Source organism: Silene latifolia, chromosome 6 (assembly GCF_048544455.1).
Source record: "Silene latifolia isolate original U9 population chromosome 6, ASM4854445v1, whole genome shotgun sequence".
NCBI classification, from domain to species: domain Eukaryota; kingdom Viridiplantae; phylum Streptophyta; class Magnoliopsida; order Caryophyllales; family Caryophyllaceae; genus Silene; species Silene latifolia.
The window spans coordinates 74,197,375-74,210,674 of NC_133531.1; the positions used below are offsets into that span (position 1 = coordinate 74,197,375).

At 39.8% G+C, this 13,300-nt stretch overlaps 1 pseudogene; it reads left to right on the top strand.

Annotated features, from left to right (window-relative positions):
* Positions 1-3,712: 3,712 nt before the first annotated feature.
* Positions 3,713-12,315, top strand: LOC141586883 (nuclear poly(A) polymerase 1-like; annotated as a pseudogene).
* Positions 12,316-13,300: the final 985 nt, after the last annotated feature.

Below are 13,300 nucleotides of genomic sequence, written 5' to 3' on the forward strand. Positions count from 1 at the left end.
AACCATTCCCACAATAAAAAACAACCATCTCCATGCAAAAATACCCACATACAAAAATCCCTATCAAAAAAGGAAAAGAGAAAACCATTCCCTTTGCCACAAAAATACAAAAATGAGCCTTTCTCCCTTTCCACAAAATACCACTTTTCCAAGTGCAAATGTTTAGGACGATTCAAATTGAATTGCCTTCACCAAAATGGATGGAAGAAACAAGCGTTCACAATTTTCGACACGAGCAATCCTCTTATTTAATTAATAATGGGAGGGATTACAATTTTAACAACAAATAATGCTCGACGAGTCTACAACTTGTCAAAACTAAGGTGTCAGCTAACACACCTCACATAGTAAAACTAGCACAAAACACACAACAACTAGCTAGTACAACATAATAAAAATTCACAACAATAATACAACATAATAATAAAGTGGGTAATGGAGATCTTCACTCTTCCATTCTACCCTTGCCTTTTCCCTCGGGGTACATCTTCCCCTTGTTCTTCTTGTTGGCCCGCCTAGCATGAACTTCTTCCTCGGAACGGATCCTAAACGGATCTAAGACGGCAACAGCGTTCGGTCTAGCACAAGACCCCATATTCGACCCAAGACGAGCCAATGCACAGCCCACCATATTCTTGGGGCCGGAACTCCTCCTCTTCGGTGGTCTCATCACATAGGGAGTAGCTCCATCAACATACTCCTCAACGAAGGCACGGTTGGCCTTGCCAACCTCTCGATACTTCAAGTCGACAACCTCGTCCTTACGGAATTTGGATCTCTCTTCCAAGGACGGAGCTCGTGACCACTTAACATAAACGGGAGTCACCCATGTTGTGGCAACGGGGTTTGGTACCTCCCAAGGCGGCCGAGCGGCCCACCATCTTTCGAAGAACTCCACAAGCTCGAAATTCCTGAAAATATTCTCTTGGACAAGAGTATCTTGAGCGGGCACCTTTTGTTGACGCCCCATTTGCCTCATGCGCCTTTCGGGATATATGAAGGAAACAACCTTCAAACCCACCACCATCAAAGAACGAGGACTAGCACCCGAAGTGGACAACCCCGTGAAGGACTTCAAGTGCCACCACGGCACCACCCAACGGATATGAGGACCATCCTCCTCCGCCAATCTTGCGGCCCAATAGGCCTCGGTGGAAGCAAAACTATCCAGGTACAACTTCTTCCTCATGGTAAGATGACGGAAGGAATAAGAAGAAAAATTAACCGGAGGCTCTACATACCTTAGCCTCTCCAATAGCCAGACTTGGAGGATCCTTGGGGATCCAAAAGAGGGAGCTTCTCCACAAGAGCCTTCCTTGTCCAATGATAATCTCTCCAAGCACCAACCATGATGGAACTTTACCATGCTCCATTTGCTCAATCACATGGATCAGGGTCATGCTACCATGTCATCTCGGCCCCTCCTTCTTCAAGACATCAACAAAGAGGTACACATGGACAAGGCAAAATGCAAGAGTCCTTCTCCTAGCCACCTCCGAGACATTAACATCTAATCGGTTTGAAAAGATGTTGATAAGAGCCAACATATCCACACCATGTCGAGTGAGAAGAAAGTTGATTTGGCTTGTTGATAAGCCCAACATAGAACGGAATTTCTCCTTGTAGCACAACCGAGTCGGAGGAAGTACCGGAGCACAACCCGGCCACCCACCAATGGCTCCAACTTCTTCGGCAAGAGGACAAAGCTCGCCTTTCGGGAACACGAAAACATGGTGTTTCAAATCCCAAAACCGAGAACATGCTTCAAGAAACGAAGGTTGCACCTTGACTTGACGAAGCACCAACAATTGACAAACTCCCATGCTAACGAGTTGATGCTTTTCGGGAGGCGACAAATCCCGGCACCATTGTCGCAATGCGTTCTCAAAAGCATCCATGAAATATTTTTGTGGAAGAAGGAGAGGTTTTGTGGAGATGATTTTGTGTTTCGGATGATGAAACAATGAAGCGCAAATGTCCCTATTTATACAAAATGATCAGCGCATTTTTTAGAAAAAGGGGAGAGTCGGCTTCCATCGCCAGGCCGCTCGCGCCTCTTTGAGGCTTCTCCAGGATTCCCACTGTTGACTTGTCTCTTTCAACATGTGTTTTCTCCTGACACCTCAAACCTCCCGCCAGGAAGCTCGCGCCTCTTCGGGATAATCCGGGACATTTTGTGTTTCCTCACACTCACATTTCCTTGTTTTCGCGTTTTACGAAATCCGACACGGTTTCCATGACGCAGCTCTAAACATACGGATTTTTATTTCTTTTTTTAAGTGGGGAAGGGCTAGTCGCCCCGATCCGCGATTGATCGTTTCCATGTCAGTCGAAATTCCGAAAATGTTTCGCTTTTTCGCAATTTTCCATCAAAAATAAAAACCGAAGATTGATAACACAACATCAATTTTCCTCAAAAATTCAAGCACTCACAAATTCGAGTCTTGACCTCAAAAATCAAATATACTCGCAAAAATCCTTTTTTAAAATTCTTTCCTGACGGTTTGAGTTTGATTTTTTCGAGTCAATTTCACTGATTTCGACGCAATTTAATTCACGACACGAGTTAATTGCTCAAATTTCCAAATAAATTCCTTTTGAATTCCGAACAAGACGACTTGTCACAGAATTTTCAAAAGTCACTTCAAAATTTCAAATTTTAACTTCAAGTCATCTTGGTTAATTTTTGTTTTTCAATCAAATGCATTTACGTGTTTGCATTTATGCGTATGTGCTATCTGTTGCCTGTTTTCTACACTAACGATGCAGGAACTGGTGCAAACATCAAATGGAGAATCGACAGCCGACAGCGCCCCTCCGAAACACAACACAAAAAAGCCAAAAATCACAAAATAAACCACAGTCCAAAAACACATATATACAAGCCGCCTTACGCAAAATACATCGACAAGCTTCTATCATACAGACCTTGGCCTAAAACAAGCGTCTATCATACAGACACTGGCCTAAAACAAGCGTCTATCATACAGACACTGGCCTAAGACAACGAACTGGGGGCTATCCGCCACCTACCGAACTAAGCACTCCCTACCCTTCCGATCAGAAAAGAAAGGGAGCAACATGGGGAACAAGGGAGCAACAAAGGAAGCAGAGGTGATTACCATTATGGTAATACCCCGTTCCTGCTCCACGACAAAAAAGAAAACAGTGCTTTGCAGACTTCGGATGATGAGGAGGCCAAGAACCATGATGCGGTGCACCACTCCGATACTGAACCCCACTCATCAGCCATCCTGTCTATGAGCCACAACAAAAAGGACAAGCCAGCCATATCAGCCGCCTCTCCTCCTCTACGGAAGCATCCTCCACCACCGCCTCGAATACGACAGCCTCCTCGGCCGCTACAGCCCCTCCAGGATAGACTTCCTCCTCCAAAGCCTCAATGACGGACCCCATAGGTCCCAGACGATACCCTGCGATAAAAAAGCAACAACAAACAAAAAACGTCAGCCGGAATTTCGGCATTACGACGGGATGAAATGGATAAATCCAAAACCAAAAGCACACAACCTGCAATGCAAAATAAGGGCAATCCCGCCCAAAATCCAACCAAATAAAACGGTTCACAAAAAAAACACAAAAATGACTCGCCCCTCTTTTCAAGCAAAACACGAGTCAAAACCACAAAAACGGCATTTCAAGACCCCTACAAGGTTACCTTTCAACTATATAGTGTAGATTGAGAGATTTTGTTAGCGAATAGAAGGAATTTTGTTAGGGAATCGAGGGAAAAGTTTTGTCTTTGAGCTATAAATGGCTAGCTATGGAGCGAATGGTATTCGGCCTAATGGACAGAGGTTGGGGATTACAGAACCCGTTTCGTTGGGTGGGCCAACAGAGGATGATGTGATCAAAACTCACGAGCTTGAAAAGGTTGTTTGTTGTTTATTTATGTTGAATTTAGTTAATTAATTATGTTGATATTGGGTTGTTGATTGCTAGCTATAGATATACTTAACCGAGTTTATGGTGGTTTTTGACAGTACTTGGAAAATGTGGGGCTGTACGAGAGTCGGGAGGAAGCTGTCAAAAGGGAGGAAGTGCTTGGAAGACTCGATCAGGTGAAACTGCGTCTTTAACGGGTGTTGCTTTGCTTGTTTGATTTTGACACTTGTTGATTGTGTTTTGTGATGGAATAGATAGTCAAGATTTGGGTGAAAACAATAAGTCGCGCCAAGGGGTTGAATGATCAATTGGTTCAGGAAGCGAATGCCAAGATCTTCACTTTTGGGTCGTACCGGCTTGGGGGTATGAATACTTCTTATATTTAATTACTTGAATCATCATTTGAGTCTTGAATGATTTAGATTCTCTATCACAAATTAAATTGGATTCTTGTATACCTCCTTGCTGACCACACAAGCTTGCAGCAGTTGCAAGTTGTAACACAACTGATTTACTGGACTTCAAACTTCAAACTTTATAGAGTAAGGCACTTGGATTTATGTATTAGGAATTGTAGCCTAAGTAACTACATTCCTAATATTATGCCTGGTCTCATTTCGGAAGGCAGAAGAAAGGTCATATTCAGTAACAACTTATTGGTGTTTAGCTAATCCCCCTTGCCCCTGATATGTCAATTCTCGAGCACCATCAGAGGTAGCTGCCATGTGATAAGAAGTAGTTAGGTTAGTTTTACAGAATGGCGGAATGACTTCAGATTTATTTTGCTGCCCCTAATTTGACGCCTTTCATTCTGCTCCTAAAATTATGTGCTGGCGATATTAAATTACTAAATACTCGTTATTCCCTCCATTTCGGTCAATAAATTCCACTGTCCAAAATTCCTGTAAGAGAATAGGCAAATGAGGGCTATTGATCAAAATCGTAAATCTGAAAACGTCCCCAACCAAACGTTTGTATCTCGTTTGGTTGCATGTAGGAAATTGCATTGCCTAGGAAGTGATTAATCACGTGAATTAGAAAATGTTGTTTGGTTGCATAAAGGAAATGCAATTCATATAGGCAATCCCACTTACCTAAGGGGACCAAGGTAAGAACCTTCCTCCATTATGGAGGAATTAGAGTTCTAAGGTAATTCTATTTCATGTGAATTAGGGTAACCAAACAATTTACCCATTTTGCAATTCATGAATTGGAATTCCTGTGTTATTTAATGGGTAACTATACGACCCCTAACTTCATTTGGAGAGGGTTTGACTAGAGAATCACACTTCTGAGTTAGAAAACAGAGGTATTAACAGTGTTTATACATGGTATGCTCATATTATAGAATGCTCGTATTATAGAATCATGAGGGCACAGGATTTCTTAACGCACCTCTTATTATATAGTGGCGAACGCCTTCATGGTTTGATCCATTTATGTAGTATTATACTTCCGTTTTGGCAAATGGGCATGACCTTGGACATTGTAGGATATTGGCTAATTGAAGAAAAAACTAAGTGGATGCTAACGTATGATTAATAAGATTAAAAGAACGTTTGGAAGTTGACCAGCAATAACAACTACATTGGCTGATAGTAGATTAGTAGAGATGAATAGGTAACAACGAGGGCTGTAAACAAGCTGATCTACGCCCGAGCTTGGGGCCGGCTCGGAATTTTGAGCTCAAGCTCGGCTGGAACTCGTCGAGCCTATAAAATTGAAGCTTGAGCTCGGCTCGAGTTCGAATCGAGCTCATTTTGTTAGTATATTTTGTTCACTTTCTTGCTTTTTGAATCTAATTAAATACTCCGTATAAATATTTTTCAAGACAAATAAGATTATAAAATAATAATGGATAAATTTATTATAATATACCTATAAATGCCAAAATAACATATAATTTGAAATACCATTAATATTAGAGTATAAAAACTATACAAAAAAAAATATAAACGATCCTAAACGAGCTTTCGAGCCGAGCAAGGCTAGCTCGGGATTGGCTCTGTTTTTACCTTAGCTCGACTCGAGCTTGAGCTCGGTTTGACCGAGTATAAGCCGAGTTTTGACTGAGCCGATTGCGAGGGCTCGATGAGCCGGCTCATATCTTTTACAGCCCTAGTACTAACAACATTTTGTCCCGATTTGAATGTGATATCTCTATTCTTTCTGTTGGGAAAGTAATCCCAACATTAATCCAAGGTATAAGTTAAAGTCAAGGTTTTGAATATAGCATTTAGAGTCTTTAATGGTTACTAGTTTGTAGATAGGTTACTAATGTTATTCTTTAGTAATGCTATATGTTACTAAGTGTAAATGTTAGGAGTTAGATTAGTAAGACATTAAGGCTCTTAATGTGGCTATATTGGAGTTAGGACTTGGACCTTTAATATAAAGGTCATCACTAGTTATGTTGGAAAGTAAAGAGTGTGCTTAATATCCCGAGTTAAGCATAATTGGAAATCTTAGCTAGTAGCTAAGTGTTGGAAGATTGAGATTGTATTATTGTTAAGGTTTAAGAATAATAATACAAGGTTGGGTTATGGGTTAATCCCATAACAAAATATCGTGTCTTTGCATTATATGTTATTTGTACCAAAAACCCCGAACACTTTCTTTTGGCAATTATTAGGGCACATTCCGAGTAGGTATTTTGGTTTAAAGATTGATCCTAGTGTTTGCGAGTTAGCTCTGTTAATCACATATTTTTTTCGTTGTTAGGTGCATGGCCCTGGAGATGATATAGATACACTCTGTGTCGGGCCTAGACATGCAACACGAGAGGTAAAAATCGAACCTTAGCCAACTCGTGTGATCTGTTCAAGTATACAATTTGGTACCCTTACTTTGGGTGTTTCTGGATGTAGGAAGATTTCTTTGGTGAGCTCCATAGGATGCTGTCTGAGATGCCAGAAGTTACAGAACTGCGTGCTGTCCCTGATGCTCATGTTCCAGTGATGGAATTCAAGTTTAATGCGGTCTCTATTGATCTTCTGTATGCAAAGTTGTCGCTTTGGGTGATTCCTGATGTGAGTTCAACCTTTGTTTCATTGTTGTTTTCTCATATGCATTGTACACTCCCGAAAATCTGGATTCAATGTCATGTATTCTTCGAGTGCATTTTCATTTTTCTTACTGGTTGTGAGAAGTTATGGTGATTTTTATGTTAGATTGAACTTGTGAGACTCAAGTGTTTCCCTACAGTAAAGGGAATAGTGTTTTTGGCTCCTATATGAAGTGTGTTCATGTCATGTTATGTCTTTTCCTCGGATGAGTCCTCCTTTCTTTTTCTGAATCTCGTTCTAGTGTGGATTTATTTTCGATAAATCTTGAATTAGGTGGGTCTTATGATGTCTCAGTTGCATCTGAGTCGAGTTGATGTCTACTATCTTAGTTGTGTATGGTTTGGGAGAGCAATGGGTTTTCTGTAAGCGTAGAATCAAGCCATCGAGCTGAACCTTATGTTTGCACCAAAGTTCTGTTTGTTTGATTGTTATAGCATTGAGATGTGAAGTTTAAGTAGAAGAAATTTTTTAGGGTACCTTATTTGCACGGATTGGGGTGGAGCTCAAAGATTAAGTAGGATACCGTCATACATCACGTAGACACGGATGACTTTTGTCCGCATCACTTTGTGCTCGGCCTGACACATTACTAGCATCAACTCGTCAAGCACTTTTTGATAAGATGCTATCTGACTTCAATTGATTAGTTCTAACTTAAAAAATCTAACATTCTTGAAGCTCTTCCCCCATAAGTTTTGTATCTTGCTTAATCTGCATTTTGTGCTCTGTATATTACCAACCATAAGGCAGAAATTGTTGGTGGAAATTTGTATGGAAATAAAATTTTAGTGCAACTACAAATAGTTCTCCCCTATGGCATGCAAAAGTACATCAGTTAGGGAGCTGCTTGGATATTTATGTTATACGTATGTTCTCTGGTGCATGTTTGTCGGTTTTGTGACTACTGCTTTTCTTTTTAAATATCAGGATTTGGGTATCTCGCAAGATTCAATTTTGCAGAATACAAATGAGGAGACAGTCCGCAGTCTTAATGGTTGCAGAGTTACAGATCAAATTTTGTGTTTGGTTCCAAATATAAATGTATGCAACTTGTGTTACAATTGATTCTATAAGCTAAGGGGGATACTTTATGAATATCCGTTTTTACTTGAGACTTTTTATTGTTGTCAACTTGTCATTGATATTCGTATCTTTCAAACTAGTTCTGTTCAATTAATTTTGTATTATGTTTCAGAACTTCCGTACAACACTTAGATGCATGAGATTTTGGGCAAAATGTCGTGGTGTCTACTCAAATGTACGTAATAATTTATTTCCTTCTTTTGGAGCCCATAAAAGACATCTAGTTAAGCCTGCTAGTTACTCTTTGTTGTTATTTTACAACTTGAACAGTTTTAAGTCTAGCGTTTTTAGGCTGTTGTTTAGAATCAATGATCAACCGCTGTCCATTTTGTGGTTAGGTTGCTGGATTTCTTGGTGGTATCAATTGGGCACTACTAGTTGGTCGCATTTGTCAACTGTACCTTAATGCATTGCCCCATATGTTGGTATCTCGCTTCTTTAGGGTTTACAGTCAATGGAGGTGGCCAAATCCTGTTATGCTCTGTGATATTGAGGAAGGATCGTTTGGTCTGCCAGTGTGGGACCCTAGGAGGAATCCCATGGACAGATATCATTTGATGCCCATTGTAACTCCTGCGTACATGAATTCTAGCTATAATGTCTCATCCAATGCTCTAAGGATTATGATGGCACAGTTTCAAAGGGGCCATGAAGTTTGCGAGGTATTTGTTTTATGTTTTAGGGTGGTGATGTGGCCCAGCTATTGTCTGTGGCAGCAATTCCTTTCTCTGATGTCGGGTTTTTTTTTTTTTTTTTTTTTTTTTTTTTTTTTTTTTTTATAGCCAGTTTTTTCTTGGAGGAGGCTCTATGTTTTGGTTGTATGTTATCTCTAGATTCTATTTTTCAGATTATTTGCCCGTGTTATCATGTAGTAGGATGTCTAGTTATAGAGTCAGCTTGCTAAAATGGTACTCCCTCCTATTCACTATATTCTTCCCCTTTCCTTTTTGCACAATAAATAAGAAAATGAATTTAGACCACACAAAATACACTACCCCACATGCAATTTAATTTAGACCACACAAATCAACCTAAAAAGGGAAATAGGGAAGAAAACCCGAATAATCCGAATAAGGAAATAGGGAAGAATATAGTGAATAGGAGGGAGTATATTGTTTTTGCATAATATGCTATCAAACGTTATTATAGTCGGTCATCAATCATAACACATTCCTTGATCTGTTCAGTTCTGATTCTGTCTGTTGCTTTTGTGCTATGATCCTGTTCTGCACTTGTACTTCTTTCATCGTCTTCCTCTCATCATGTGTGTTTTAGTGGTAACTTCAAGATATACTCTTGTAATTCTGTTTTTTTTTTTTTTTTTTTTTTTTGTGAACTCCGCCTGTAAGTGTTTTTGGGCATTCACTGTCGGTCCCAAGCCCAGATAAAGGAGGAGGGGAGGAGGGTTGCGGTAGGTTTGTGGCAGCCAGCATAAAAACTTGTCACATTTTATGGACATGAATCGGAATTTGAACACCGTTGGGACGTCTCCTCAGAAGCGCACTTCTTAGACCCGGGTGTAGTGTAATGGAGTGGGTATTGTCATTGATAAAGATTATATCGATGATGTGGTAGAAGTATCAAGAAAGAGTGATAGGATTATGAACATTAAGCTTGTAGTCGGGGATGACTGTTATAAGTGCTTACGCACCTTGGATGCTTCTTTTCGACGAGCCTCTGGGAAGATCTAGATCTAGAAGAGGTTGTAGAACGAGTCCCTATTGGAGAGAAATTGATCATTGGTGGTGACCTCAATGGGCATGTGGGTACTAGTCGAGTTGCCTTCGAGAGCATTCAAGGGGGTTTTGGTTTCGGGGAGAGAAATGAAGCGGGAAGTGACATTAGATTTTGCTTTCGCAGATGTGACTCACAAAATTAAAACGGGATGGTTGAAATGGAAGAGTGCTTCAGGGTTTTTATGCGATAAAGATATGCCCCAAAGATTAAAGGGAAAATTTTATCGCACGACAATTAGGCCTGCCTTACTTTACGCGGCTCCGAGTGTTGGGTCGTGAAACATTGTCACATTCAAAAGATGAGTATGGCGGAGATGCGTATGTTGAGGTGGATGGGCGGCCATACAAGGAAAGATCGTTTAAGAAATTAGGTGATTAGGAAAAAGGTGAAAGTGGCGCCAATAGAGGACAAGATGATGGAAAACCGACTAAGATGGTTTGACCATGTGAGAAGGAGACCTATGGACGCACCCGTTAGGAGGTTGGAGACCTGGGGAACAGAAAAGGTTGTTAGGGGTAGAAGGAGGCCAAAACAGACATGGTTGAGACTCTGTGAGTGATAGATGAGGGAATGGTGACGGAGAGGGCACAATGGAGGGAAATGATACATGTGGATTTTTAGTATTTGACATTATTTGAAATATTTAATGTTTTTTTATTTAATTTTTAAAAAATGTATTTGTTCTTTTCGGTTTTATTACACCTTTTTACCAACAGCTTTGCTATATATTAATACTTGGTTCACTTTTAAGGTTTTCCGAACCCTTAAGTTTTACTTCGCTTTTCAAAATCGTTTTAATCTTTATTCTCGATTTAAATTCTAAGTTTTTATAAAAGAAATTCGGACTTCTATTTTAAAACCTTAAGTTTACCTTCTTTTATATTATGTTTCACTCCCCTTTTGTTTTGCACTTTTTCTTTTTTATATTTTCGCATTTTGAGGTGTGTGTTCAACCATGGACGGTTCTGAAGGATGATTCATGTCAGCCGATTCCAAATCATTTTGGGATTGAGGCTCTGATGTTGTTGTTGTTTTGTGATGCAGGTTTACTTTTCCATTGTTGTATCACATGTATACTTTTTTGTAGTTCCACCTAAGGGTGATTCTGTACGCTTTCAGGAAATGGAAACCAATAAAGCTGACTGATACACTGTTTGAGCATCAGCCCTTTTTTGAAGCATATAAAAACTATCTGTAGATAGACATCAATGCAGAGAATGCTGATGACTTTCTAAATTGGAAGGGATTGGTTGAGTCTCGTATTCGTACGCTTACTTTGAAGGTAAAGAAAGAGTGGGCCTAATACTTCAGCTAATTCTAATTTGATTTTACTTCCCTTTTCTTTCCTGACATTCTGCTGTTAACATAACAGATAGAGAGACACACGTACAACATGCTTCAGTGCCATCCACACGCCGGTGAATTCTCCGATAAATCCAAACCTTTTCATTGCAGTTATTTCTTCGGGTTGCAACGTAAGAAAGAGATTCCAGCTGGCGAAGGGGAGCAGTTTGATATAAGAATGACTGTGGATGAGTTTAAACAAACAGTGAATATGTATACTCGCTGGAAACCTGGGATGGAGATCTGTGTAGGCCATGTGAAAAGGAGAAATATACCTGCTTTTGTATTACCTGGGGGTATAAAACCTTCATGTCCTACTAAATCATCTAGTGAGAGTAGGCGGTTTGTAGAGGGCAACTCATTTGTCAGCGCTATGGCAGAAGCATCAGAATGTAAATCCATTTCTAATAAACCAGATGATGGGAAGAAGAGAAAAAAGGGAAAATGACAATATGATAAACCTGGAAACCTTTGAAGCCAATGGATCTTCACAGATAAGTTCCCTTAAGACTTTACCTGCTCCTGCAGTTCCATCAAAATTCAATGAGGCAGAGTCGTTGGCAATCGAGAAGATTATGTCTGGCCCTTATGGTGCCAACAAAGAACCTGTTCCTGAGCTAGATGAGCTTGAGGATAACTTGGGAAAAGCAAATCAAGTTGATTTTTTCGAAAATAGCTCCGAGCCGTCAGACGAGCCTGCTAAGTCATCTCCAGTTATTGCAATAATGAATGGCGCTACTGCTGCTCCATCCACTTCGTTTGCTACCGAGGATTTGGAGGAGCTTGAGGTCTCATTCTGTTCCCAAATCTTGTTTTTTCCAATGTCAAGCCAGTGAACTATGATACATTGTATTCTGCTTTAGGAACTTGGAGTCATGTAGTCGTCATCTCTACAGTGGTGGTTTTTAATCTATCCTTCAAAAATCGATTCTGTTTTTGTTTTCTTTAAGCTAAAATCTGGCAAAAGCAATTCTTTTTTTTTTTTTTTGAATTATAAAAATCTGGCTATGTTACATCATGATCAGTTTCTTTGGCCTTGTAAGCGTATTTCCTAAGCTTGTAGCTTTTATGTTTACTAGTTTGTGGTCCACACCCTATCGGGTGCGGTATTCTATTTGTTTCCGAAACTGTGTGACGCCTTCAATTTCAAACTGCATGTTTTTGCATCCATGTGATGTGGTTATATGTTGTATAGTAACATTTTCCTGTTTAAAGTAATTTGTGATGTGGTTATCGGAAGAACAGCTTACTTTCACAAATGCTTTGAAACCAAGATTTTCACCTTCACTTGAAAATGAAGATGCTGCTGTTGTCTGGAGTTTGAAGGAGTTAATCTCTGAAATTAACAAGTCGGCAATTCATTTGATTTCAGCTCTGAAATTGTATACGTTTTTTTTTTTTGTTTCATGTTTGTTTTAATTGCTGTAATGTTTCTTCTAAAGTACTGAAACGATTAGACTACTTGTCAAAAAACACATTGTTTGATTACCGTAAATTAGCTGTTGGTTTTGTTTGTTCTCGAAACACATGTAATGTAAGACCGAGAATGGACTAATTAAGAATAGTTGATTATAATTTAAAACACCATAACTCTTAATTTGCAAAAGGTTTCAAAGCATACACGAATAAACATTCCAAGCATAACCGTTCACTCCTAGATGTCGGGTTACGCCTAATCATGGTTTTTACTTCCAAATTCGGGAACAAACCGATGTTAATTGTAACGGTTATCTTCTCCATGAAAGCATAAACAAAATACTTAGTTCGTTTCATGTAGTATCTGAAACTGTAACTAAACTAAATAATTACCCGCAACATCTTGAAGATTTTGCCAAACACTATGGTAATGCGTTTGGTACCTGTGTTTCAGCCATATTTCCCTTAAGCTTCAGGCACCTATTCTTGATGTTTTCACAGACAAGGGCAGCGATTTCATGTTTATCCGGTACATAGTTTGCATTTATGACTTCGATGTTGTAGATAGGAACTAAGTATTCTATGACTTGCTCGGCAAGTTCCTGAACAGCTCTAGTAGAAGTGGTAGCTGTGTTGCTAAAGGTTGCTTCTAGACCCTTGTTGCTGTTGTGGTGGGTTATAGTGAGCCATGCTGTGAAGCTGCAGGGTGTGTGTTCGACCACTTCTGTTCCAGAGCAGTTTAACGGTAA